This window comes from Acinonyx jubatus, chromosome C2 (genome assembly GCF_027475565.1).
Source record: "Acinonyx jubatus isolate Ajub_Pintada_27869175 chromosome C2, VMU_Ajub_asm_v1.0, whole genome shotgun sequence".
In the NCBI taxonomy this organism is placed as follows: Eukaryota; Metazoa; Chordata; class Mammalia; order Carnivora; family Felidae; genus Acinonyx; species Acinonyx jubatus.
The window spans coordinates 9494321-9521042 of record NC_069384.1 but is presented as its reverse complement, the minus strand read 5'-3'; the positions used below and the strand labels follow the sequence as shown (position 1 = coordinate 9521042).

The following is a 26722-nucleotide window of genomic DNA, read 5'->3' as shown; positions in this document are numbered from 1 at the left end:
CGCATAGAACTTCAAATGAGAGGCTGGAAAAAGAAGGAGGTGATGAAGGACTTAGCACATTTTCGGTTTGTTTCTCTTACAACCTGTGAGAGAACCCAGACAGTCGATGGGCTCCAGGAGCAAACTCAAGATGGCTGCTGTCCAGAGAGTTTGGCAAAGCCCAGGCGAGGAGGAGAGGCTCATAGTGAGCTGGCCTCCTAGACAGGAAGGTGGTGACAGCAGCAGCCGAGTTGCATGGCATGTGAGCCTAGAGGACAAGCTCTGGCAACTGCTTGAGCAGTCCCTTGTGGCCTTTTCTTCAAAAGTGAAGATGGGGGCGTCTGGTCAACCACAGGTGAGGTGGCACTTCAGGGAGAGACTATACACTGTCAACTCCGCCAACCCTAATGAAGACCAGACACCCTGAAGTATTTGCAGAGTTGGCGGGACGGGAGTGAGAAGTAGCATTGGGTTGCCTCAGACCACCACCAGCTAAGCAGACCTGCCCAGCGAGGGAGGAGGGAGACAATGTCCCCTGGAACTCCCTGGACAAAAGGCAGAATTTTTCAATGCAGATTCAAAACAGGCCGTGGTGGGCTTGTGCCAGGCTTGTGCCTGGGTGACTGCCTGGCCCTTTCCCCGAAATAGTACATGGGACTGCAGGGAATGTGCTCTGGCCCCTTTTAGATCCTGGTCCTGAAGACACAAGGCTGGGAACCAGAGGAGCACATTTCCTCAAAGGCCTTATCACCACTTCCTGGCGTTTGTTTCCTGTTTCAGAGCCTGTCCCTGAGAAATGGGGAGAAAACAGAGCTCACAGCAGTGAAACCTGGAGACTTCCATCCTGGCATCCTGGGATCCACTGAGGCTGGCCTCTCTGAGGATGGCACACATGGAGGAGTTTACCACAGAACTTGAGTTCAAGAAGAAGGCTTCACTTTCTTTTTCTGAAGTTGTTTTTAACATTTATTCATTTTTGCGAGACAGAGGCAGAGTGTGAGTGGGGGAGGGGCAGAGAGAGAGAGGGAGGCACAGAATCCAAAACAGGCTCCACTCCAGGCTCTGAGCTGTCAGCACAGAGCCCGACTCAGGGCTGGAACTCACGGACCACAAGATCATGACCCTAGCTGAAGTCGGAGGCTTAACCCACTGAGGCACCCAGGCGCCACACGAAGGCTTCACTTTCTAAAGATGTCATGCTCAGCATTTCCAAGAATAAGCTTATTTTTTTAAATAATAATTAAATCTGGCCATCTTCAATCAGAAGGCAAGTCAATAAATAAAATGTTCCAATAAAGTCTGCAACATAATTTTCCATAGTGGTCTTATGATCAACAAGAAAAACCCCTTGTTTTATTTCTTTGGGAGGGAGGTGAGGGGACCTATAACCACAGAAAGCTATGTGACTCACCTCGAGCACAGCCTAGTGGTCACAGAGGAGAAGAGAAGCATGGATTCTCCCAGGAACCCGGGGTTACTATTATGGGTGGGACTGTGTCCCTCCCCAAACACCACCACCACCAGCAAATCCATATGCTGAAATCCTAACCCCTAGAAACACTTGGAAATAGTGCTGTTGAAGATGTAATTAGTTCAGCTGCCATAGGTCATGGCTGACCTAGTTCAGCTGCCATAGGTCATGAGGTCATGCTGCCGTAGGGCTAGCCCCTAACCCAATATGGCTGATGGGCTTATCAAAAAGAATGCCATGTAAAGAGAAAGAGGTACACAACGAAGGAAGACAATGGGAAGACACAACAAGAGAGCCATCTACAAGCCAAAGAGCACCTGAGGCACCAGAAGCAAGGGGAGATGCCTGGGACAGAGTCTCCTCCACAGCCCTGCCAAGGAACCCACACAACCCTGCTCACTCACACTGTCATCTCAAACTTTTGGGGTCCAGAACCATGAAAAAATACACTCCGACTGTCTAAGTCACTCGGTTTGTGGTACTTTGTTACAAATGCACCAGGAAGCTAACACAATCATATGTGATTTTTGTAGGCCCTGGGCACTTTCGCCTGTGTGGGCCCCTTCCTCCATAAAAAATATTCAAATTACTTTGTGACTGTATTGGTACAAAGATAAATAAGGGGCGTCTGGGTGGCTCGGTCAGTTAAGCATCCAACGCTTGATTTCTGCTCAGGTCGTGATCTCACAGTCCTGAGATGGAGCCCCGTGTCAGATTCTGTACTGATAGTGCAGAGCCTTCTTGGGATTCTGTCTCTCCCTCTCCCTCAGCCCCTCCCTCACTTACTCTCTCTCATAAATAAATAAATAAATAAATAAATAAATAAATAGAAATAAAAATTTAAAAGATAAATAAAATCCAGGCTAGATCATATTTAATTTTTATTTCTGATTTTAAAAAAATGAAAACATCTTCATGAGCCCCTAGAAATCTCATGGGCCCTCCACACTGTACTCCTGAGCTTCATGGAGAAGATGGCCTCATAGACACAGTCACCAGAGTGCCCAGACTCGGGCATGTGCCTCCCTGTTCTTTATCTTGGTGCCATATTGAAACTACCTGTCATTGTGTCTGATACTGCCTCTCTCCACCCCTGGCTAGAACATACCCAGGCAAAAAGACTGTTTTATTTATCTTTGCAGCCCCAGCATCACTTGGCACATAGTATGTGCTCAACAAATAGCTTGTGAACCGACTTGAGTTGCGTTAACTTGAACCGATAAAGATCCAGGGTTGTTTAAGGTCATTCCTGAAACATGAAGCAAGAAAAGAGAAAAAGAAGGAAGTTTTTGGCAAGAACAGAGCCTTAATAACTGAAGCCTTAGCTCCTGGTAGCAGGGTGAGGATCTGGGAGCTCATCCCAGGAAAGTTTGGAAAATGAAATAAAATGAGTGTTTTATAACCATCCATTCTGTTCCATTTTTTTTTCTTTCTCCCTCTCTCCATCTTTGAACTTGTTTTTCACTCTCCAGGACTTAGAGAAGTTCACTTACATCAGAGCTACTTGCCTTTCTTTCGGTGAGGGTTTCTCAAATTACAACTTTTCCACTGAGACTTTTCTGGCAGTGGATTTGGCCTTTCTAGATCCAGCCACACTTATCGTCCATGACAATGCTATATTTTAAGTTGTCCTGATCCCTGAATAATTTCTGCTTTTCCTGCTGACCAGTTTGCATCTTTGCCATATTTCCATGTAAAAAGTCCTTCTCTGCACTAGGATCCCACAATGGCAGTTAAGTAAACCTCCCTTAGCCCTTTGCCACGACCTAAAAATTTTAAACCAGAAAGAAAGAAATTAACATTCCATTGGGCACTGGAGAGAGATAAAGAATCACAAAAACTTACATGATTGCTGGGAGGATAAGACTTCTAGATTTCTAATTGTGTACCATAACCTTCCTAGAAGAGCATTCCCCAAAATGTATTCAACAGAATGCTGATAGTGTCACACAAATGAAAGGTTCCAAGGACATAAATCTGGAAGGTACAGGGGTTTAAAAACCTAAGACAGTTTCTACTATGCAATAGGAATGTCCACGAGACAGATAAAACATTCAGCATTTCACGGACAGATTTAACCACGGACTTATCCTACAGGTGGAGTGGAGAACAGGGAGAAAACGGGCTTCAAAGGGCACGTGTTCTAGGAAATACTTTGGCAAATACTGGCCTAGCCACAATATGTTGAGTTTTAAAGGAGAGACACCATGATGGGCATAAGGATCCCCCACAGGCCAAAGTGGTTAGAGAGGGTGTGTTAAAAGCACTATGATTTGCATTAGTGCTCAAAAGACAGAGCAAGGAGCGTGCGAGTGGAGGGTGCTTGGGAAAATAGCCTCAGCAAAGGAGAAAATTTATGAGATGTGTTTGAAGACCACAGAAGACTGGCGTGGAAGGCATGCCATAGAAGAGATCAAAAGGCCTGGGAAGAGCGGGAGACACAGAGGAGAAGGAGACAGAGAACCTCATCCTGGAAGCATGGGAAACAAGAGTCAACTTCAAGGCAAAATCACAGACATTGGGTGCTGAAAGAACATAAGTGTATTTGGCTCCAATCGATACATGTGATTCCTACTATCTGCTCGACAGGGAGGAAAAGGGGTGCCAAGGAGCAGGGGCATGAACTTGGCACATAGGGGAGCCACAGTGGTGTAGGGGCAAGGGCCCTGGGGATGTTAGGAAGCTCACATTCCACATCTACCACTGCCAAGACTTTGGACAAGTTAAGTTCCCATGGACCCAATGTCCTCATCTGTGAAATAAGAGAAGCTGATGCTATGGTCCCTTACCATTCTAATATCCTGTCAGTCTCTGATGATGTGAAAGTCATGTCCATCTAAAGCCAGCGTGGCTGGATGGAATGGGGCACTTTGAGGTCAGACCCCACACTCCTTTCTCCCGCAGCGAGCTTACCAGAGAGCGTTTCAGCTGACAAGTCTCTCTCAGCCCAATACAGCTGCCTATGCCATGTGGACAAGGGGTGGGAACCCAAGAGGCATGAGTTCTGAGAGAATCAAGGGACAGAATATTGAGAGACAAGAGAGCGGAAGAATTGCAGAGGGTGTCTTCTTGCCTTTTGAATTCAGGCAAGCTGATTGCCACACCCTCCTGAATCTTCAATGATGGAATCAACCAGATGCCGTTTCCTACACCCTGAGAGTCAATTAACAGCTCCTGAGTCTGTAAAATTAAGAAATCTGTAATAGCTTCATAGGGTTGCAGAGTGGGTTGAACAGCATAGGTTTTATAAAACAGAAAACCCCGTGCCTGGCCTAGAGTGACAAGTCAATACTTGGCTTTGAAGTCTACGTGTGTTGTGCTCAGACCTGATTATTTCCCAGGATGCATCACTGATGTGTTGCTCCCTCCACCCTGCCATGACCCAATTCACCCCCAAGGCTCTTCCCTGCCTGGCTATGGGACCCTGATCCAACCACTCACAGCTTCCTTTGTGCCAATGCTGCAACAGACAAAGAAGGACCAAAAAAAAAAATAGACCCACTTGAGCATCTCAAACTTCTTTTTACTTACAGCCACACTATAATTTTAGCTAAAATGTTGGAATAGTTTTGTTTTCCATTATTAGCATGATTCTTACTTACCGGGATGAAATATGGTTTCCTTTGGTTAAAAAAAAAAAATGCCCAATATGTTATAAAAGATGAAGTAATGCCTAGTAACCTTGCTTGTTTTTTAAACCCCTTCCTATCAACTGCTAGAGGGACTTGGTTCAATGTTGATCCATGCCACAGTATATTTGCTTCACTTCCAGCTTCTGGCTAACCCCTTAATGGGTAAGTTAATTGGGTAACATGAGTCAATTAATCAGAACGCATAGTTATTTTTATGAACTCTATTGCCAATGCATTAATTCATGACATGTGTTTCATATATTGGAAGAATGGCTAAAATGTAAGTATAGATTTTTACATGATATATGGTTCTAAAAGTCAGATGCCGTGAATGATTCACACATTCATTCATCTAAGAAGTGTTAAGCACCTACTAAGAACCAGTCATGATTCTAAGCACTGGAGGTAATAGATGAATCAAGTCAAAGAAAGGCAGTAGGCACACACAAGTCCTTGCACACAGATTTCTGATGGAGGTGTGGATATGGTAGGATTGTGCACAGTGTCAGGACCACATCGCTGCCAGAGGGTCAACCAAGGTTTCAGAGGGGCAGAGTTGCATCCAGAAGAATGAGTAGGGACTCAACTCTATGACAGATGGAGAAAGCAGATATAGTGATAGAAAGACATTCCAGGTATTAGAAATTTCCTCTGAAAATGCCTCAAGGCACCAGGGAGCAGAGTAATTCACAATGGCTAGGACATAAGGTCCAGGGAATGAGAGAGAAGAGATGAGCAGGAGCTAAGTGGAAGAACAGCCAGAGCTTAGAAGATCTTGAGAAGCACACTAAAGATTTGGGGCTTTATCCTGAAGGCAATGCAGAATTTCTGAAGGGTTTAAGCAGGAGGGATGGTGTCATAAGATGCTTAAAAGATCATTCTGGATACTGGCAGGAAGACACCAGCCCAGGAGGTAGTACCGAGGTTCAGATGAGTGATGATGAAGGTCTGGGGTGAGCCAGAGGCATTTGGGAGGGATACATACAGTAGATTTCAGGTATATTTTTTTCCAATTATATTGAGAGGTAATTGACTCAGGTATATTTAATAGCTCAAATCAGTGGAGCTTGCTCATGCATGGAGGTGAAGTGAGAGGCAAGAGTCTGGGGTAGTGATTGGATGAGTAGCAGCACCATCAACCCAAGTACTGGAGAGAGGAGGAGAACCAGGTGATGGGGGAACATCATGAACTCCATTCTGCCATGTGAATTTGAGGGCACAGTGGACATATAAACAGCAGGTACTCAACAGGCTATTGTATAGGCGGGTCTGAAGCTCAGGAAATGAGTGTAAGCTGGTGAAAGACATTTGGAAATCATCACTACTATCACAATGTAACCAAGAGAGGACGTGTGATTGCCCACGAAGGGCAGGTGGAAGAAGAGGAGTCCAGGAAAAGGTAAGTCTGAGGATGACACGGCAACATAGAGGGATGGTAAAGAGAAAGGGGTTTGCAGAACGTTTCAAGAATGTGCAGTCAACAGTGCCAAATGGCACAGGGAAGGAGAGGGAATGCACACTGGATGCGTCAATGTTTGCAAATTTCAGTTCCCATGAGTTTGAGGACTGGCACTGAGTATTGGCCACAAGCAAGGAGGAGCCAATTATATTTTTTTTTTAAAGAAAATAAAACTAATGTCTCTCAAACTTTAAGTGCATTAGGTTGTTTATTTTTTCAAGTTTATTAATTTTGAGAGAGAGAGAGAGAGACAGGACACACACAGTGGGGAAGGAGCAGAGAGAGAGAGAATCCCAAGCAGGCTCTGTGCTGTCAGCATGGAGCTGGATGTAGGGCTCAAACTCATGAACCATGGGATCATGATCTGAGTCAAACCAGGAGTCAGATGTCTAACCAACTTAGCCACCTAGGTACCCTTGAAGGGTGTTTTAAAATACAGTTCTTGGGCCCCACCCTCAGAGCTTTTAATACAGTGGGTCTACAGGAGATCTCAGGAACCTGCATTTTTAACAAGCACCTGAGAGTTTCTATGAGGACAGAGAATCCACGCTTACAGTCACTGTGAAAGTGCCTCCCTGTAAGCTAAAATTGGGTACTTTTTAAACAAAACTATTTTATTCACAGAAGCATTTCCCAGGGGTCCATGATACCCATTTCTGTTTCACTCACAGAGACCCAAGAGGCTGCCGGATTGTTTTACTCTTCCCAGTGCCTTCAGTCTTGTAGTCCTCGATATCCTCAAAATGAGACCCGCAGTTCTCATAAGTGGAAGAATAACCTGAGTGTTTAAGAAAATCTGTCTACCATGTCCTAGTTCCACCCTACCTCCTGAATCAGGCTCCCAGACGTGGAGCCCAGGAATCCAGAAATTTCTGAAGCCACCCCTCCCCCAGTAGATTCTGTGGTTCAGCCAGGTTTAGAAACAACTGAATAGATCGTCTCTAATCCAACATCAATCTTTAATAGTCCATGAATTCAATGCACATCTGCAAGAGATGTGTTTTGGCTGCCAAAATAAGGCCCTAATAAACCTCCCTGTCAAAAAGGAAGTTTAAAATTCCTTGATGTCAGCAGAGCTTGAGATAGAAACTGTAGTCCAACTGTGAGTTTTCAGAGTAAATATTATTACAATGATGTAGAATTTTAGCTGGTCCTATTAATTATGCAGCTGAAGCACTTCGATGAATTGCGGGTGCTGTAATGTAAACATTTGGTTCAGTAATTGTTACTCTCAAGTTCAATGGCCTCCTCAAATCAGTCAGCGAAGATTTACCGTTGTTGTTGTAACAACAAGAGGAGTCCAGGAAGAATGAGTCCTTTCGCCAGCTCTAACACTGGAAAATTTGGTAAACATATATTTAAGTCTGTGCCAAACAATAAATTCTCTGGCTAATAAGGATTATTAAGGGAAATGAGATGTCTCATAAGTAACATAAAGGGCTGGTAAACACTATCATTTCAAAGTCCCAGTTCTCCAGAGGTAAAGGTGACAAATTCTTACAAATGAGCTGCTTACCTCCCCCGTCCCACCACCTCTTCTTTCCTCCTGTGGCCATCCCCATCCAGTGCTAGCAATGGCCTGTGTTCCAGACTAGGGTTTGCTAGAAGAGAAGGGGAATGGAGAGACAGGGGAGAACATGGCAGAGTAGCACTGAAAACCGACTGGCAAGCTCTGCCTTTGCTACCTCCAAGATTTTCTCTTATCATGGCCCTAGGGAGGTACTGTCAGCTTCCTACAAAAGAGAGAAGACGTCCCTGCTTGAAAACCTCAGTAGGGTTCCCAGCACCTATATCATAAAACTCACACTGTTTACAGAGGCAAGCAAGAGCATTTCCCATTAGGCCTCAGTTCCCCTCACTTTGTCCTGCCTACTCTTCCCAGCCCTCCCTCCCCAGTACTGTAAACACCCTCCATTCCAGGGACATTAAACTTCTGACTTTCCACAACTCAGGGTCTTTCTCTGCATGTGCTATAGCCTCCAAAGCGGTAACCTTCCTGCTCCCTTTCCTCACCTGGCAAATCTCTCTTATCTCTCAAGACCCAGCTCAGACAGTACTTCCTTGGCGAAGCCTCCTCAGATTATCCCAGACAAACATATGGATTCACCCTTGGTGCTCTGTAGCCCTTTGTTTAAATTCCTGTAATATCGAGCACCCTGCTAAATAATTATTTATCTAATTGCCTGTCTAACTCTTGTGCTGGAGTTCAAGGCCAAGCCAAGCTCACAGTAGACTCTGTTAGATAGATAAAAGGGAGCAAGAGTGGGGAATGAAGGAAGGAAAGAAGGATAGATGGATGGAGTGACAGACAAAGGAACGGGGGAAAAAGAAGCAGAACGAACTAGACTAGAGGCAGGAGCCTATATTTCTCCATTTGTTCATACAACAGAGGTGTATTGGGAATAATAATTAAGTTCAAGACATTGTGCTAGGCTTACTGAGACAAATAAGACCCACCTGTGACCCTACAAGATGCTCCCAGGCCAGCCAGGAACACAGATAAGCAAACAGACAATTACATTAAAGTCCATGAAGACTAGTGAAAGTATACATGAGGTGCTATGATATCACATGGGAGAATTCGCCAAAACGGTCCAGAGGAGTCGAATGGAAAGCTGAAACCTAAAGCATGAGTAGGGCTGGAAGCAATTTGCATTTCCAGGAGAGTGACAGTATGTGCAAAGAAAGGAAAAGAAATAAAAGCTTGGACAAAGAATTAGGACAGGAGAGATAAGTCTGGAGAGGGAAGCAGGGTGTGGCCACAAAGATGTCTAGAGGTAGCACGTGGACATGAGGGAAAGCTTTAACTGAACCCCCAGCCTTTGCATTGTTGCTCCTATTGTTTAGAATATGTTTAGTTTCTTCCAGACAAATTCTGCCACCCTTCAGTTAGAATTTCCAGGCACCCTACAGTGTCCCATTATAACACTCTTCAAAAATCATTGAACTATTCTATCTAATCCCTGGCTACCCCAGTAAACTGGAAGATTCCTCAGGCTAGGCATTGTATCTGTCTTGTTCATCATGGTATCCCTAGCACCTATAAAGTGAATGGCTTGGGGCTTCTGGGTGGCTCAGTTGGTTAAGCATTAGACTTTGGCTCAGGTCATGATCTCATGGTTCATGAATTCAAGCCCCACATCGGGCTGCATGCTGACAGAATGGAGCCTACTTGGGATTCTCTTTCTTTTCTTTCTCTCTCTCTCTCTCTCTCTCTCTCTCTCTCTCTCTCTCTCTCCTCCCCCCTTCCATGTGCGCTCTCTCTCTCTCTCAAAATAAATAAACTTTTAAAAAAGTACATGGCCTATGGTAAGCCCTCCATAAATACTGGTTAAATACTGGTTAAAATATAAGAAATGCATGGTCTTGTTAACCAAATATTTCCATTATGGTTCTCTGAAATAGTTTTTTTTTTTTAAGCCCACCTGGGAAAATATTTGAGAAAAATCCATGAGGTAGAAAGGATCCCAGCAGAGGCCTTGTTCTCACCCAGCCTCTGACACTCAGACAGCTGTGGTCGCCAGCAATCACGTCAGCTCACCAAGGCTGGGGGGGTTTCTTACTTATCAAATGGGGCTATTGGCCTGGATGAAATCTAAGGTTGCCTGTAACTCAAGTCGATGGCTTTTATGTTATGACACCAAAGCCACACTGACCCATGGTAAGAAAATTTGGAGATACTAAGATGCAGGAAAGCACTCAGAGCCATTCACCTCCAGGACTGTGGTCTCATCGAATCTGTCCTAAGGGAAGCTGCTACAAAGTCCACTCTTAACTTATTAGATATGAAAACACAGTCAAAGAGGGAAGGAGAGGTCACCTCTCCTATGCAAATAAACTTTCTTTTAGTAAGTCCCCAAGAGATGGATGTGGAGAGCTCAACATTTTCCACTTTCAAGTTTAAAATGGCCAGAAAGAACCAAACCCCTCGAGCCAAACCGGGGAGAAGGGCTTGAGGTGCCTCCAGCAGCAAAGAGCCACGTGATTTGCTCTATGCCCAGGAGATTCAGAGGATTGGAAATGAACTAAAGCCATGATTTAAGTAATTTCATCTATGTGTTTCCAGAGATTAATTATATTTATTGTATCTGACACCAGTCAGGGATAGCAAACGTCTTTTGTGAGGCTTACAACAATATTTAAAAAGCATTACTCGTAATGGCTGATTTTGTTTTATTATATCTGACTCAAAGCCAAAGGTAGACAGCACTTAGCTGTCTGTGGACATTAATGTTTGGAGAGCAACAAAGACAGCTCCCCTCTCTGGTCTCCTACGGGCACCTGCACATGCTGCCCACTCTCTCTCGGTATATGTGACAGTGGGGTGGGGGCAGGGAGGCCATTCAACACCTCCAGAATTTGCCGTGCAGCCACTGTATGCAAAGCATAGCGCTAGGCCTTGCCGGACCCTCGGAGGTGGATAAAACAAGGATTCCTGCCCCCTAGGTGGCACGGGGCTCACTAACAGTCTAACAAACATCACCCCATAAAGGCTTTACTACATGGCATAGGACAAGCAAGATAATAGTAGGATAAAAATAGGGAGAAATCAGAAAAGGACATGGCATATGAGATGAGCCAGCAAAGAAGAGGCCAACACAAACGGGAAATTGATTCTGGGTGCCAAAAACAGCATAGGCAAATATGGGAAACTGAGGAAGGCTGGGGCACGTTCAGACAAAGCTTTAGGTGGCATGTGTCCATGTGGAGAAATCGCATACAGTGAGATGGGAAAGACGGAACATGTGGTTGAAGGTCAGGAACAGGTACATATTTGGCATGAGCAGAGGAGTACCATGAGAAGGTCTACACTCCGGAGAATTAGTGTAGGGTGTTAGATAAGCAGCCAGCAAGGCCTTTCAGAAAGTGCATTCCATGGCCTGGTGAGAGCCACTACTCTAGAGCACAGTCACACCTGGTGATTGGGGGGCCACAGGATCGCTACAGAAATTAACATGGTGGGCTTGGGAAATTTCAGTCAGCTGGCCTGGGGACCTAATGATGGTGTGTCCATAGAAAAGGGCAATTTTGAATTTTAAGCCACTGACTTAGAGACAATATTCAAAGACAATTCATTTGTAAGTTGGGGATTGCCCTCCCAAACGAAGGAGATCTGTTTCATATTGTTACAGGGTGCTTCCGCTTTGCAAGCAGATCTTGCCATCTTGTGGAAAAGATGAAAGTATTTTGGACAAAGGAACCAGGAGATCCAAGCATGAGAGCATTTATATCCAACTGTGCCCATGACATCAGACAAGAACACAACCCACCAGGGAGGCCCCCTCCTAGCTACATAGGGGCCCATCCCCAAAAGCCTTAAAAAATAGCATGAAAGTGGAATGTCTTTAAAATCCACCACATCTTCAATGGAGTTAATTTTACTGGAAAATTGTTCTCCCTTTTTAGAACATTAGTCCCTAAGGACAGAGTACAAGAGGGAGAAACTTGTTTTTTTATGAACTTGCCCAAGAAAATTGATACACCCTAAAGCCCATCTAGTTATGAAATTCCATTGCATCTGTCTCTTGTTTGTTTGCTTTGAAACCACCAATCCAAATCTACTTGGGACACTCAATGCAAAATAATAATAGCTCTGTTCATTTTTATTTGGCTTTAAAGGAAAAATTAACAGAAGGGGAACAAGGTCTCAGTTAAAGATCAAGAAAATATGACAGTAATTGGCATCTATGCAAAATAAATCAAGACCAAATCTCTGTAATTTTTGCTTTGTCACTGATTTTTTTTTTCTTTACAAATAAGACATTTATGTCTTTCTTTCCGGTGTGTTTTCTGGATCCATCATCAGTACCCCATATTTTGCTGTGCCAAGTATAAATTCTTAAACATCATAAGAAGTTTCCAGTGTTTATCTTTGGAAAAAAATACAACTCAACATATCCATAAAATTGTACTATAAAATTATGGATGCTAGCATAAATAGGGATACCTACACATTTATATGTCTGTTGAGAAATGCATGTCTCTATAAATATTCTTGGTTTTTTAATATCACTTTAGACTTACATAAAAGTTGAAGACTAGTGTAAAGAATTCATAATTCCCATATGCCTTTTACATAGATTCCCCAAATATTACCATTTATCGTGTGAATGCATGTGCACATGTAGATATGTAAGTTGCATGCATGATGCACTTTTGTCCCTAATTGGAGTTTGTGTCTCCTAAAAACAAGAGCATCCTCTTACACAACCACAATATAATTGCAAAGTAAGAAAATTAACAAGCTATTGCTCAGATCTATTCTATAGACTTAATTCTAACTTGCCAGTTGTCCAAATAGTGTCCTTTAGAGCAAAAGAAAATCCCAGATTACACATGGTGCTCATTTGTCATACATCAGCGCTATCGACCTTTGTGTGTAAGGAGCAGAGACAAACTGTTTCCATCACACAGAAACTCAGAAGATACTGTTCTCCTGAGTTCCTCCTGAGGAATCTGCTAAAGCCCACACTTCTGACAACGAAAATGGCTAGAGAAGCATAAGGGCAAAGAGGACAGAGCACTTAACATGCAATTACTTGAGGAACTAGGACTAAATGAAAGTTAACAGGGAAGTTTATCATGTATATGACTATGTGAACACAGATATGACCATGAGGATATAGTAAAGCCATAAAAAAAATAGAGGGACAAGAATAGCATATGTAACAATATAGACAACTATTTTTCAGGAATCATGATTAGTGGTAATAGTATTATGTTGTTATTCTGAGACTATTATGTTTATACCAAGGGATAAAGCAAGTGAGTAATTACGGGACATTCTAATTCTGTATGCTTGAGAACTAAGGTTTTTGGTATGAAAGAGAGGAGATACGGATATAACACAGAGGCAAGTAAAGCAAAAACCCTGTAGTCTTTAATTTGAGTTAGAAATTGATGTGAATTCATATGGCATTTTACCTATTCATAGACAGTTGAAAGATCGGTAATGAGAGAGAGAGACAGACAGAGGCAGATAGACAGACAGACGTGTGTGCATGTGTGTTTTCCTAGCTCTATCCACTAGAAAAGCCTAGAAACAGTGGCCAACCCTGTTCTAGAATCATGTCAAGGAGATGTGAGAGCAGCTCATCACAGAGGTCTAAAGTTAAGAGCTTCTCCGGGTCACAGATGAAACAATATAAGTTCCCGTAAGGATGAGAATTGCAAGAAATTGGAATTCATCAAATATGTTGAAATCCATGAATTCATGATGACATGTTTGAAAAATGTAGCTGGTAATCTTTTGAGGATGACAAGGAACCCATACATGATCTTAAAAACCAAGTAAAATGACACTATCAAACATGTATCTTACTTTCCTATACAAACTAAACTCCTAGGTAACCAAATAGTAGATGACAGGAAGTATCTCCTTATAAAATTATCCCAGCTAATAAATGAAAACAAAATGATGGAATTAGAACAACACTGTTCTGCAGACTCGTATGAATGAATGGGTGTAGGCAATGCTCACCACATCTTCCAAAATTAAAAACAAGGGGAAAAGAGCAGATGCATGATGGAAGAACACAGCACCACCTACAATCACCTATTCCGGGGGCTGATCCCAAATCTGGTGAGACCTCTGGATCTGCCTGTCAATTTATAGGAGGATAGGGGAAAAAGGAGCTGTTGAACTGTGTGATGAGGGTACAATCAGCAAAATCCAGCCTGGGGATACTCCACAGGTCAAATGGGCCAGGTTCCTCAAGGTTACATATAAAAAAATTTTTAAGGTGCATCTGGGTGGCTCAGTCAGTTGAGCGTCCAACTCTTGATTTCGGCTCAGGTCATGATTTCTCAGTTGGTGAGATCAAGCCCCACATCAGACTCCACGCTGATGGTGCTGAGCTTGCTTGGGATTCTCTCTCCCTCACTTTCTGCACCTTCCCTGCTCTCTCTCTCTCTCTCAAAATAAATAAACATTTTTAAAACCTTTTTTAATAGGCAAAACTATGATGTGTAAGGCTGCATACTTTTTATTAAGCCATAAAGATGCAACAAATTTATTTATTTAAATTTGTTGGCTTCATAAATAGTTTATTAAGCTTCCACTTAATAATATTCTGGTAAATCTAGAGTTATTCTACATAGCACCCATGGATCATCATTTTTTTTAATTTTTTAATCTTTATTTATTTTTGAGAGAGAGACAGAGTACAAGAGGGGGAGGAACAGAGAGAGAGAGGGAGACATAGAATCTAAAGCAGGCTCCGGGCTCTGAGCTATCAGCACAGAGCTCAATGCAAGGTTTGAATTCACAAACTGTGAGATCATGACCTGAGCCGTAATCAGGCGCTTAACCAACTGAGCCACTCAGGCATCCCTGGATTGTCAACCATTAAAAATTAGACTAAAGAGCCATGTTTAACAATAAAACATTCTGAATCAAAAGACATTTTTAGAATTTTATATAGGCCCAGACAGACACCATAAAAATTACCTTTGTGTATTGTTGGAAAATAGTAGTATTTTTTGAACCTGATGTATTTGAGATAAAAGGATATTTGTTACATAGGAGTACTTTTTTTTAAATAAACCCCCCTCGTCATTTCAGGGAGACAGCTTACTGCAATAGAAAAATAGTGGACTAATCAGGGGACCTGAATTCTTCCCTTGAGTTCTTCCACTAACAAGCTTATGATATGGGAAAAGTTGGTCTGGGCTTGGGCTTCAGATGAATAATCTATAAAATGCAAAGTTGGTTGAGGAGCATTTCCAGCTCTGACTGGCATCTGTGATTTTCTTGCAGTTACCAGGGAACGTGTAGCTGGATGTCATCTGAAGGGAGAGTTGTAGCTCCCGCGCTTTTACATTTGATCTTAGCCAAAAGGCCAAGAAGCAGGGGCACCTGGGTGGCTCAGGAGGTTAAGCATCTGACTCTTGATCTCGGCTCAGGTCATGATCTCATGGTTTGTGGGTTACAGCCACACATCGGGCTCTGTGCAAGGCGTGGAGCCTGCTTGGGATTCTCTCTCTCCCTCTCTCTGCCCCACCTCTGCTCATGCTCGTGCTCTCTCTCTCTCTCCCTCTCTCTCTCTCTCTCAAAATAAATAAACTTAAAAAAAAAAAAGGCCAAGAAGCAATGCAGCTACCCTTTTGATGATATGTGATGCTCTTTTTGTCTTCCAAGATTTTTCCCTATTTCTCAGTTTGGCAGATTATTTGTTCTTTAAGATTCAGTTCAAATTCTCCTGTGTGTGTGTGTGTGTGTGTGTGTGTGTGTGTGTGTAAATTTCACCTGACTTTCTTATACAGTTCCCTACTTTTTACTTCTGAGAATCTATGTTGTAATTCTTACAACTAAGAATGCAACAAACTTAATACCAGAAAAGCCATAAAAGTAATTACTTTTTGTGGGGGTGAGGGAGTTTCTAGAGTAACTGGTAAAATTCTATTACAATAAAAAGGTTTAAAAGTAGATTTAAAAGTAAAAAAACAAAATGGCTGTTATTTTAAAAAGGGTTTCCAGAATAGGAATCCATTATGATTATATACACATCAGGAAACCCGGATACAGTGTGTATCCGTATATAAAATAAGTATCTGGAAGAAGACTTGAAGCCTGCATACCAAACAAGGAACGATGAGCAGTGAGATGTACTTCTTGGGCTCAGAGCAGGACAGAGGGGGAGCCTAGAAGCTCAGAACAAAAGGACTCTGACTTCTTGCTGGATATATTTTTATACTATTTGCATTTTTATAGGCAACTTTTCATGTATTATTTATATAGATGAAATGATTCAATTAATCAAGGAGTGAGTGAGCTAAGCAAAGGGTAAGCTAGTAGGTAGATGAGGGATAGTAAGTGGATGAGTGAGTGAGTGAGTGAATGAATACATTAATGAATGAATGAATAAATGAATGAATGAATGAGTCAGTGAGTCAGTGAATGAATGGGTGAGTGAATGAGTCAGTGAATGAATAAGTGAATGAGTGAATGAATGGATGGTTGAGTGAGTGAACGAGTGAGTGACTGAGTGAGTAAATGAATGAATGAATGAATCAATCAATCAATGTAAGAGTGAGTAAGCAAATGAATGGAAAATGAATAAATTACACCAGTATGACAGGCAGGTCCTAATAGCAAAGTCTTCATAAAATCATGTTAGTAAACCACAAAGAAAAATAGATCATGCAAAGGTCAACCCAGATTCTTCACGCCCTGCGTATTTGAAGATCCTTAAATCCCTAGTCACCAACTTGATTAGATTTATACCAAAATTTTATAAATGAACAATTTACAAGGAAACTTGATAGGAGATCAGTCAAGTATGAATTCAGAGCCAAACACCACTTTGAATGATCTCCTGCATCCATCCTAACACCATCCTGCCTGCCCTCCAGGAACCGCCAGTCACATCCCACCAAGAAGTCTTGCTGGACACTTCAATTTCACCATCCGCCTAAGAATTCTAAAGCACACCTCTGCATCCTTCCAGAACTAGTTCTTTGCTACATTCTTTTTAAACACAGAACCACAGCCTCTAACACAGTCACCAGCCAGTGTCCAAATTCAGAGCAGAGAGGCATGCTTTTGAAATTGACGTAATTGAAAAACAACTCTACCTCCAACCAAGTTTCTTCAAGTCTCTGTGTTCAGCTCTGTTCAAAGTTCTAGAAAGCTGGTCAGAAGGAGATTGTCTTGCATAATAACTTCCCTGGGCTTCAGTCAGAGTCTTCAACTGTAAAATGGAAGGAATACATTACTTGCCTCACAGAGAGATTATGTGGCCTCAAAAGAAAATTATGTGAAATGCTCAGTACGGTGCCTGGTACGCAGGAGGTGTTTGCTATAGTTATTTTTTTATTAAGGTGAAATTTACATAACACAAAATTAGCCATCTTAAGGCAAATGAATCAGTGGCATTTACTGCCATCACAGTGTTGTGTAACCAGCCCTATCTAGCTCTGAAACGTTTTCACTACCCAAAAGGAAACCCCATATGCATTCAGCAGTTAGCTCTCTATTTCTCTTTCTTCCTGGCCCTGGCAACCACCAATGTACTTTCTGTCTCCATGGTTCTACCCATTCTGAACACATCATATAAATGGAATCATACAATATCTGACCTTCTGTGTCCGGCTTCCTTCACCTTAGCGTGTTTTCAAGATTCATTCATATTACAGTAACGTATCATTTCTTCATTCCTCTTTAAGGCTGAATAATATTCTATTGTATGTATAGACCACAATTTGTTTATCTGTTAATCTGTTGAGACATTTGGGTTGTTTCTACTTTTCGGCTGTCACGACTACGAGTACTGTCGTGAGCGTTCACATGCATGTATTTGTGTGAGCACCTGTTTTCCATCCAGTTCATCTGGGTATAAACCTAGGAGTGAAATTGCCGGGGCATATAGTAATTCTATGGCTAGCTTTTTGAGGAATGGCAAATCTACTATAATTTCTTTTTTTTTTAATATTGTTTAAGTTTTTATTTATTTATTTTTAAAGAGAGACAGAGAGAGCGAGTGAGGGAGGGGAAGAGAGAGAGAGAGAGAGAGAGAGAGAGAATCCCAGGCAGGCTCTGCACTGTCAGCATGGAGCCCAACGTGGGGCTCAAACTCACGAATCATAAGATCATGACCTGAGCAGAAACTAAGAGTCAGACGCTTAACCAACTGAGCCACCCAGGCACCCCATAACTATTACAATTTCTAAAGCATTCATTTCAGTGCTACTAGAACAGGCACTGTTATATCTAGGAGTCATAAGTCCCTATGAGAATTAGCTTTCTGTGAGCACCATTTTTCCAAAAGAAAACAAATAGTTATGATTTTCCACAGGTGTAGGCAGAATCATGACAAACTGAATCTGAAATTTCAAAGAAGTCTTTATCCCTGAGATACATATATTTCAAATGTTTATGGGTAAGTAAGCCTATTCTTTTAAGGAGCTGATAACTCCCAACTGTGTCAAACTTGACCTTCTATAGCATCCAACTAATAAGATGTATTTCCAGGCCTTCACCATCCGTGCATGCATGAATGCAAAATGGCAGAAAGCCTGTCTGGCATAATAACTCAGATGGCTCCATATCTAAAGGGAGGCAGTTTAAGAAACAAATAGAACAGCAAGCCGAAGAAGGAGCTTGGACACTGTAGTGGGCTTCAGAAAAACTAAGCCAGGGCAGATTTTCAAAGAGCAGAACAACAGGACAGGAATGCCAAGACATGGAGAAGATCTCCCACTTACGGAAGGAGGCAAGGTCAAGAAATGAGAGAGGAATGTTAGTTTCATGCCCCTGCCAGTATCTTTCATAGCTAATTACACCCTGACAGCCTATAAATTCCTCTAATAGTTTTCAATGGAGAAACTATTCTTCCATCCATCCCTTCAACTATTAAGTGATGTAGCTGCTTTAGACTGGCTTCCAGAATCACCCAAGTGGTGCTGATTATCACCGGTGGGTGTGGACAAGGGAGAAAGCAAGAATGCATTCTTCTGAGAGCCTTCTGGGCAAAAAGCACCATGTATGGTAAATATCAGATTCCACATATAAAGTGTCTCCATTTCCCAACTGAAACAAATAGCCAGGGAGTACCTCTCCTCCCCCCCCCCTCTTCCCACTCTGCCAACCCTAAGACCAGGACCCAGCACAATAGCCAACCCCTTCAAACACCCAGCCCTCAAAGTCATTTTTCTGAGTGAAAGGATTTGACTTTCTTACCATGGAAGAGTTCTGACTCCATATATATCAGCTAAGAAATAAAAATTCAGCTTTTCAGAAACAAAAGCTCATTCATCTCCATCCAGCAGCTTCTTTCATGGTTCTAGATGAAGAAGATAATACATAGCATTTACATGGCAACTTTCATCTTTAAGACACTTTATGGACATAGTTCAGGAAAGAGGAGGCGAGTAGTAGGCTGACAGATCACTTACAAAACCCTGTTTTTGGCTAGTCTACACTTTGTTTAAATAAAGCAGAAATGGAACAAAGGCCCATTCAAAGGGATTCTATCTATGAGGCAAAAGAAAACAAGTAATAAAATATGTGTCAAGTCCCCAAAAGCGAGGCCCACATCTGTTAAAGGTCACAGACTTTAGAATCAAGCACACCTCATTTCAAATCCTTATCCTGCCATTTACTAGCTCTCTAACCTCTGAGAGCATCAATATTCTCACTGGAAAATGGGACATATAATACCACTTACCAAGTAGGTTTAAGTGAGTTAATGTCCAGCCTCATGATCAGCAATCATGGTGGTCGTGGTGATAATATGCCCCATATCGATGACTTTTAGAATATAATTTGTTATGTTCTAGGACTGAATCTTTTGAAACTATTAAACAGCTTGGGAATCCTTGAAGATATTGAAAACATATTTTGCCTTTTTTAACAATTTAGAAATTGTTTTCGTAAAACTCTTGCAGTTAATAATTGGGCATTAATGATGTGACATGAGAGCATAGGCCAAGGCTCTTCCCAGATGCCTGTGTAAAGAGCCTTGGCCCATGCTCTCATGCTCTTGTCTTCCAAGATGTCTGGAAGCAGGAGATGCTCCACATCAAATTCAACAATCCATCGCCATTTTGCCTCCTCTTATTTCCTTGTTGGGTATGGACTGAGATAAAGTGGTACCATTTGTGGAAGGAATTTCTCCAAGACAAAGAAAGGCCTAGAGAGAAATATTGATTTAAGACTAAAAATTGCATGTCTGTGACTTTTATGAGGAAAGATGGGAGGAGAGACCATTGAGGCTTACAACTGATCTCTCATCAACAGAGAATGTAGACATGCGAAGTCCTGTTTGAACCTTGTACATCTGTGACAATTTCCCTACTTAAATACAACCAGTCAAATGGGGCCTTCCTGGAGAATTTTGAATGTCCAACTACGTATTCACTAATGACCTTAAAATCTATTTAACCAGCTCAGCTGTCCCCTATGAATTCCAGAACCATAAATTTTACATGAGCATCTGAAATTCCACTTGTCCAAATCTGACCTTATGATCCTCTCCCAACATCTCCACCCTTCTAACCTCCTCCTGTGCTTCTTCCTTCTGTGAATGGTTCTTCCTGCATCCAGTTTTGCCAGTTAGAAACAGAGGGTCTACTTTGGCACCATATTCGCCACCTCCCACTCACACATCATAGCCAGCCCATCACCAACTGTTCATTTTCCCTTATAATACTAATCAGATCTTCACTCTTCCCAAATTCCATGGCCAACAAGCTGAAAACCAAAGAGACTTATGTTAAATATATATATATATATATATATATATATATATATATATATATATATATATATATAATTTCCATGAACTAGTCCCCCAGCATCCTGCCTAGACCTGGCCTAATCTCTTCCCCACAGTTTCCAGAATGATCTCAAACCTCGAGAGTTCCATCTTAAATTCTTCCTTGACTTCCCATTGTCCAGGTAACGGAGAAAACATTGAGTATGGCCTAGATCTCCATGATCTGACCTCACAGATGTTTCCCTACTCTAAGCTCCAACCAAAGCCTTCCTTTAACTATATGCCGATGCCTGCCATGGGACCTTTGCGTATGTTCTTCCCCCTCTCACGTGCTCTCTTTCCCCTAACTCTGCCTCTAATTAAATAATTTCTACTTGCCCTGTAGATCTTCACTCAAAAATTGCTCCTTCAGAAACTTAGACCCATTAGTTCCATGTATCTCTACATGGCTCTGTATATATGTCCATGGAATCATATCTCTTTCTCTCACTGCCTTCCTTTCAGTCTGCAGGTGTCCTTTCACTGCAAGGGTTCTTAGGACTGCCCCTCAACTAGCCTGTGAGTTCAATGAGAGTAGTGACTGTGTCTGGTCTGTGTGCCATTACATCCTGACCACCAAGCCTGGTGAAAAGAGGCACTTGGTAAATAGATGTTGAATGAATGAGTGAATAAATGGATATGAAAAGGTGTATGGCACATTGAATAGGAGGATAGGGAGATTCATGTGTAACCTTAAAAATAGTTCTGTACCACAAACGCCCAGCGCATGGTGTGGGGAAGGCAGAGGACCTCTGTGTCCCAGGTCAGAGTCTCACAGCAATGCCACAAGATCCTGGCTTTGTTGCTACCAACAAACTCTGTAGGAAGAGACGCACAAACACTTAGGCATCTTCCTCCTGTTTCACTGCTCTGAGAATCGTGGGGTTTCAGATGGAAGGTCAATAGCAGGGCTGGAGATGAGGGACAGAAAGAAGGAAAATGTTACTGCAAAATGTTCTAGAACTTTCAGGACAAGATGTAAATGTGCCAAAGAATATCAGGTAGAAATTGGACACATGGGGTGCCTGGGTGGCTCAGCTGATTAAGTGTCTGACTGTTGGTTTCAGCTCCAGTCATGATCTCGAGGTTCGTGGGATCAAGCCCTGCACTGGGCTCTGCACTGATAGCATGAAGCCTGTTTGGTATTCTCTCTCTCTCTCTCTCTCTCTCTCTCTCTCTCTCTCCTCTCTTGCTCTCTGCCCCTCCCCCACTCACACACGCACACACTCTCTCTCAAAAATAAACATTTAAAACTTTAAATTAATTTATTAAAGTATCTTGAAGGTACTGAAGAACAAAGCAAGGACAAGACCGTCCTGCAGAAAGCAGCCTCCCAGAGAGCCACTGTTCAGTTCTCTCCAGCACCAGACTTGAAAGTGTGTTTACTTTGAAAACTTCAACTTTAAAGCAATATATATGATGTTCGGACCTCACATTTCAAGCAGAACACCAGCATTCTAAACTCCAGCTTTATGTGAAAGTTAAACACCAATACTTGGCTGGTTTCTTCTGCCCCAGGTTATATGATTGAGAATGCTCAAGAATCTTTGCTCAGGAAATATACGTGGTGTTCTCATGCATCCAACTTTTTCTTACCTCTTCTGAAGACCCCACCTGTAGTGCCCTGTCCCCTCTGCCTGAACCACCTCCAAACCAACCCAGAGCCCTTTTCTCCTATTGACTAAGCTTCAATCTTTACCCCCTGACTTCTTCTTGCCTTGGCAAAAACCCTAAAGCTGTCAGGGTGGTTAGCAAACAGTAGGTGTCGGCCTAAGGGTTAAGCATTCACGCTCCCAGATGATAATCATCAGTATATTGTTCCGGAAAATTAAATACACCTGGGCCAAGTTTCTTAAGGCTGTACTCTTTGGAAATGTTTCAATTTTTTAAAAAAAGAGGAAAAAGTTCAGGAATGTGAACTTCATTTCTCACATATATTTTCCTAGGATGGCAGGTCTTTCTTTCTTTCTTTCTTTCTTTCTTTCTTTCTTTCTTTCTTTCTTTCTTTCTTTCTTTCTTTCTTTCTTTCTCTCCCTTTTTCTTTCTTCCTTTTTCTCTTTCCTTCTTTCTTCTTTCCCTCCTTTCTCTTTTTTCTTTTTTTTTTTTATTTCATTGTGTGCTTCGGGTTTTCCACAGATTTTTACCTACTCTTGTCCTTCTTGACATTTGAGAAATGTGCTTGCATTCTGCCATCTTGGTAGGGACATTAAACAATAAAAGAAGCTATTAGTTCAAAATGTCCTGACTGTACTATGATTAAATTCAGGCATTCACTACCCTCACACTGTGCACAGCCCTCCAGTGGCAAGCATAAACAGCACCTTGCAAAGTCAATGGTGGGTACACTCACTCAAGAAAGACTTATTTAATCTTTCTATGCACCAAATATGGTCCAATCAGGATATTCTGGTTCTCAAGGAAGTTCCATCTGTTGAGAATGATGGACTAGAATAGAGGTGAGGCTCTACCAGAGGAGTGGACACCTGTGATGGAAGGCTGAGGAATGAAGCATGTGACGGGGTCACTCATTTACCAGATGGTGGAGATGCCATGGCGGGCCTTCCAGGCAGGGAGCAACAGACGCAAAGCTACAGAAACATGAAAGGACATAGGGCAATAGAGACATAGGGCATTTTAAGGTGGTCATATCAGACAAAAATGAAGCTTAGAATTATCTGTTGAGATAGATTGTGAAAGCTTTGGTGTGTCATGCCAAGTGGGTTGGATTTATCCTGCATTAAGAGGAGGGGAAAACGAGGTAAGCTTTTAGTCTGGCTAGGGATTCAACAAGAAGCTATAATAGAAAGTGTAATCCCTTGTTTCTCCCATGACTATAGGAGAAGGGGACTCAGCGACAACAGAGGGGAGAAAGGGACCCTTTTCAGTTGAGGACAGCCTAAAGGGGACTTTAGGAGGAAGGTGGCCTCTAAATGATGTCTGAAAGGATGAAGAGGGCCCAGACCACGAGAGGTGAGGGAAGGCTACCTGTTCAGAGCAGACATGCAGGTTGGTGAGCATACATGGCTTTGTGCAGAAAGAGCATGGGGTCTGCCAGGGCCAGCCCAAGGCTTTTGGAGGGTCAGAGTAGGAAATGAGCTGCCAAGTTAGCCTAGGCCACACTGTGGAGCCCCTGGAATGCCACATTACAGATAATGTTCTCAAGGCAACAGGAAGCCTGCAGGATTGGTGACTTCAAAGTTAACTCTGGCAACATTGTGGAGTGTGGATTGGATGATGAGAGAAACTAGGCAGAGAGACCAGTTTGAGGGCCACTGCAAAAACTAGGCAAGAAATGACCAGGGCCTTATGTCCGAGGCTGACACAGCTGGACCGCACCTCCCAACCTCCACTGCGAATGGGTGTAGCCATGTGGCTCAGCTGCAGAAGAGACGGGCTCAGCTGCCAAATCGGCTCATCAAATCCCCTAAGTACCTCTTCATTGCCTCTTTCTTTCCAGCCGGTGGTGAAGAAGCTGACTTCAGGATATCCTTGGAGGCCCAAAAGAGCCTTCGTCAGCCTGAGTTCCTGCATGGCCACGTGGACTATGACAAGCCTAGTTGCCCAGTTCTCTTACACGAGCGAAAACTAACTTTCTTTTGGTTTTGTGTATGCTTTTGTAATACCAATTATGCCTTTCTTACCTAACGCTGGCCTCAACTATGATGGTGGCAGTGGGGCTAGAAAGAGACAGAGTCAAGAGATACTGTGGAGGTTAGTCTTCAGGAGCTGGCTACCAATTTTAAGGGCAGGTGAGGGTGAAGAGTCAAATATGGCACCAACATTTCCAGTCTGGACGAAGGGGAGGATGGTAAGGCCATTAATCTGAAGGTGTGACTATAGGAGGAGGAAGGGTTTTGAGAGGAAGGTAATGAGATCCATTTGGAACCTACAATTCCAACTTCTATAGAAACACAGGCAAGGAACTAGCCCATGGAAGAGCTGCACAGACACTTCCAGAACAGCCTGTGATGGCCAGGAAGCCTTGTGCACTTTCCTCACACCACAAGGAAATGCTGGAAATGTCAAAGACTACAGATTATAGTAATCAGTCATTATTGGTTAATAGTTATTGGTAACCATTTAAGGTGAACACTAAATAAATCATGGGGAATAAGTTGCTTTGAGTTAAAAAAAGAAATCCTAGTTCTGCTATTTATCAGCATAGCAAGAGACTTCATCCCTCAAGACCTCTGTTTTCCTCCTGTACAAAATGGGGATAATCCCTCGGTGTGGCTGTAAGGAATAAATGTAGTAATGTAGCCATCACCAGGGGCTCCATGCCTTTATGCGCCATTACTATAAACCAATGTCAAAAAGAGCTGGTACTTACTCAATTATTCTACACATGCCACTGGATCCACCCAATTAATCTTGACAACACCCCTCAGAGGTTCTATCACTTTCCCCCTTCTACACAACAGGAACCTGAGACCATAGAGATTAAGGAGCTTGCTCAAGGTCATACAGCTAATGGTGAAGCCGGGCTATGGCCCCAGCAGGCAGACTCCGGCACACGGACTCTTCCCTACCACAATATACACCCACAGCAGGGTACTCCTCCTAGGAAGGCACAGTCCCCTTGGGGAGCACAACATCTCTCTTCGTCCTTGGCCTTTCCTGAGCCCAGGCCAAGGAAGCATTTCCAGCATCTGTAAGTGACTTGCTCACCATCTTTACCAAGCACTTCAGCAGGGCCACTGCCAGTTCTCCACAGATGGTAAGTGATTACAGCAACCTCTGACTTGTCCTTGAAGGGACACTTCACGATAATGGGGAAAAGTCAGGAATTCCCAAGAAACAAATGCCAATCAGGCAAGATAATGATCCTGAGGTGTTTATAACGCTTTCAATTTTTCAAAGCATGCCCATAAGCTACATCTCATTTGCACCAACGAAGATGGGGACTCAGGCCATTCAAAGGCTCATGGAGGGATATGGAGAAGACTGGCAGAGACGTGTAAACTCTCACTCTCGAAAGAGGCTAGTTCCTTCACCTATCCCTTCTCTTTCTCATTCTGGACTGTCACAAGGCCGAGAGAGAAGGGGAGACGGGTCATTCCGGCTGCTGGGTCCTCTTGCGGGCTGTAGGAACCTCCCCATTTGGAAATAGCCCAGCTGCAAAGGGAGCCTCCCCAGAGACCGTGCCTCTGCCATGCCCATCGGTCCCTCTCTTCCTGGCTATTTACTGCCTAGTCCGCGGACAAGAGGAGACTGGAGCACAGCCTATCCTATGAGTTACCGCCCTTAATCTAGAAGAGGTGAAAACTGCAGCAGTGGGATGATGCCAGGAAGGACTCCAGAACTGGGCAGCTCAGACCACAGTGCTTGCCCGGGTCAAGTGTGACTTCCCAAATGGGGAAACTCAGGACTATGTGCTGCCTCCATGTTATTAGTACAATACTGCAAGCAGTCCCAAAGCTGAGAAGTCCCAAGCATTTCTGGATATCTGCTGAAGCACCACAGTACTCAGCTGCCGCGAGCCTCTCCCCTGATCTGTCCCTAGCTGCCTCCAGCTCTTCCTATTGGCCTCTGAGGGGAGCCATGTGCATTGCGGCCTTTTCTCTATGTTGCACAGACTGCCTCAGTCCCTTTTAGGGATTCCAGTGAGCTTACAGATGTTCTACTCCCAGCCATGACCCTTATTCCTAAGCCTTGGTGCCCATCATGCCCTAATCAAAAAAAACGGGGGGGGGGGGGGCGGGGGCACCTGGGTAGCTCAGTCAGTTAAGCATCTGGCTTCAGCTCAGGTCATGATCTCACGGTTCATGGTTCAAGCCCCACATTGTGCTGACAGCACAGAGCCTCCTTGGGCTTCGCTCTCTGCCCCTCCCTTGCGTCCTCGCTCACTCTCTCAAAATAAATAAATAAACTTAAAAAAAACTGTATTAAAAAGGGGTATTTTTAATTTAAAAAATAAAGGGTTTTT

The 26722-nt window shown here is 43.1% G+C and overlaps 1 long non-coding RNA gene across 1 annotated transcript in view; it reads right to left on the bottom strand.

Annotated features, from left to right (window-relative positions):
- LOC128315115 (uncharacterized) overlaps positions 1-26722 on the bottom strand; it is a 52433-nt gene that overhangs the window by 18905 nt on the left and 6806 nt on the right. The window contains exons 2-3 of the long non-coding RNA XR_008297548.1: positions 19221-19323; positions 17109-17232 (exon numbers count right to left, since the gene is read on the bottom strand). This is a non-coding gene — a long non-coding RNA (uncharacterized LOC128315115). The remainder of the gene's footprint in view (positions 1-17108; positions 17233-19220; positions 19324-26722) is intronic.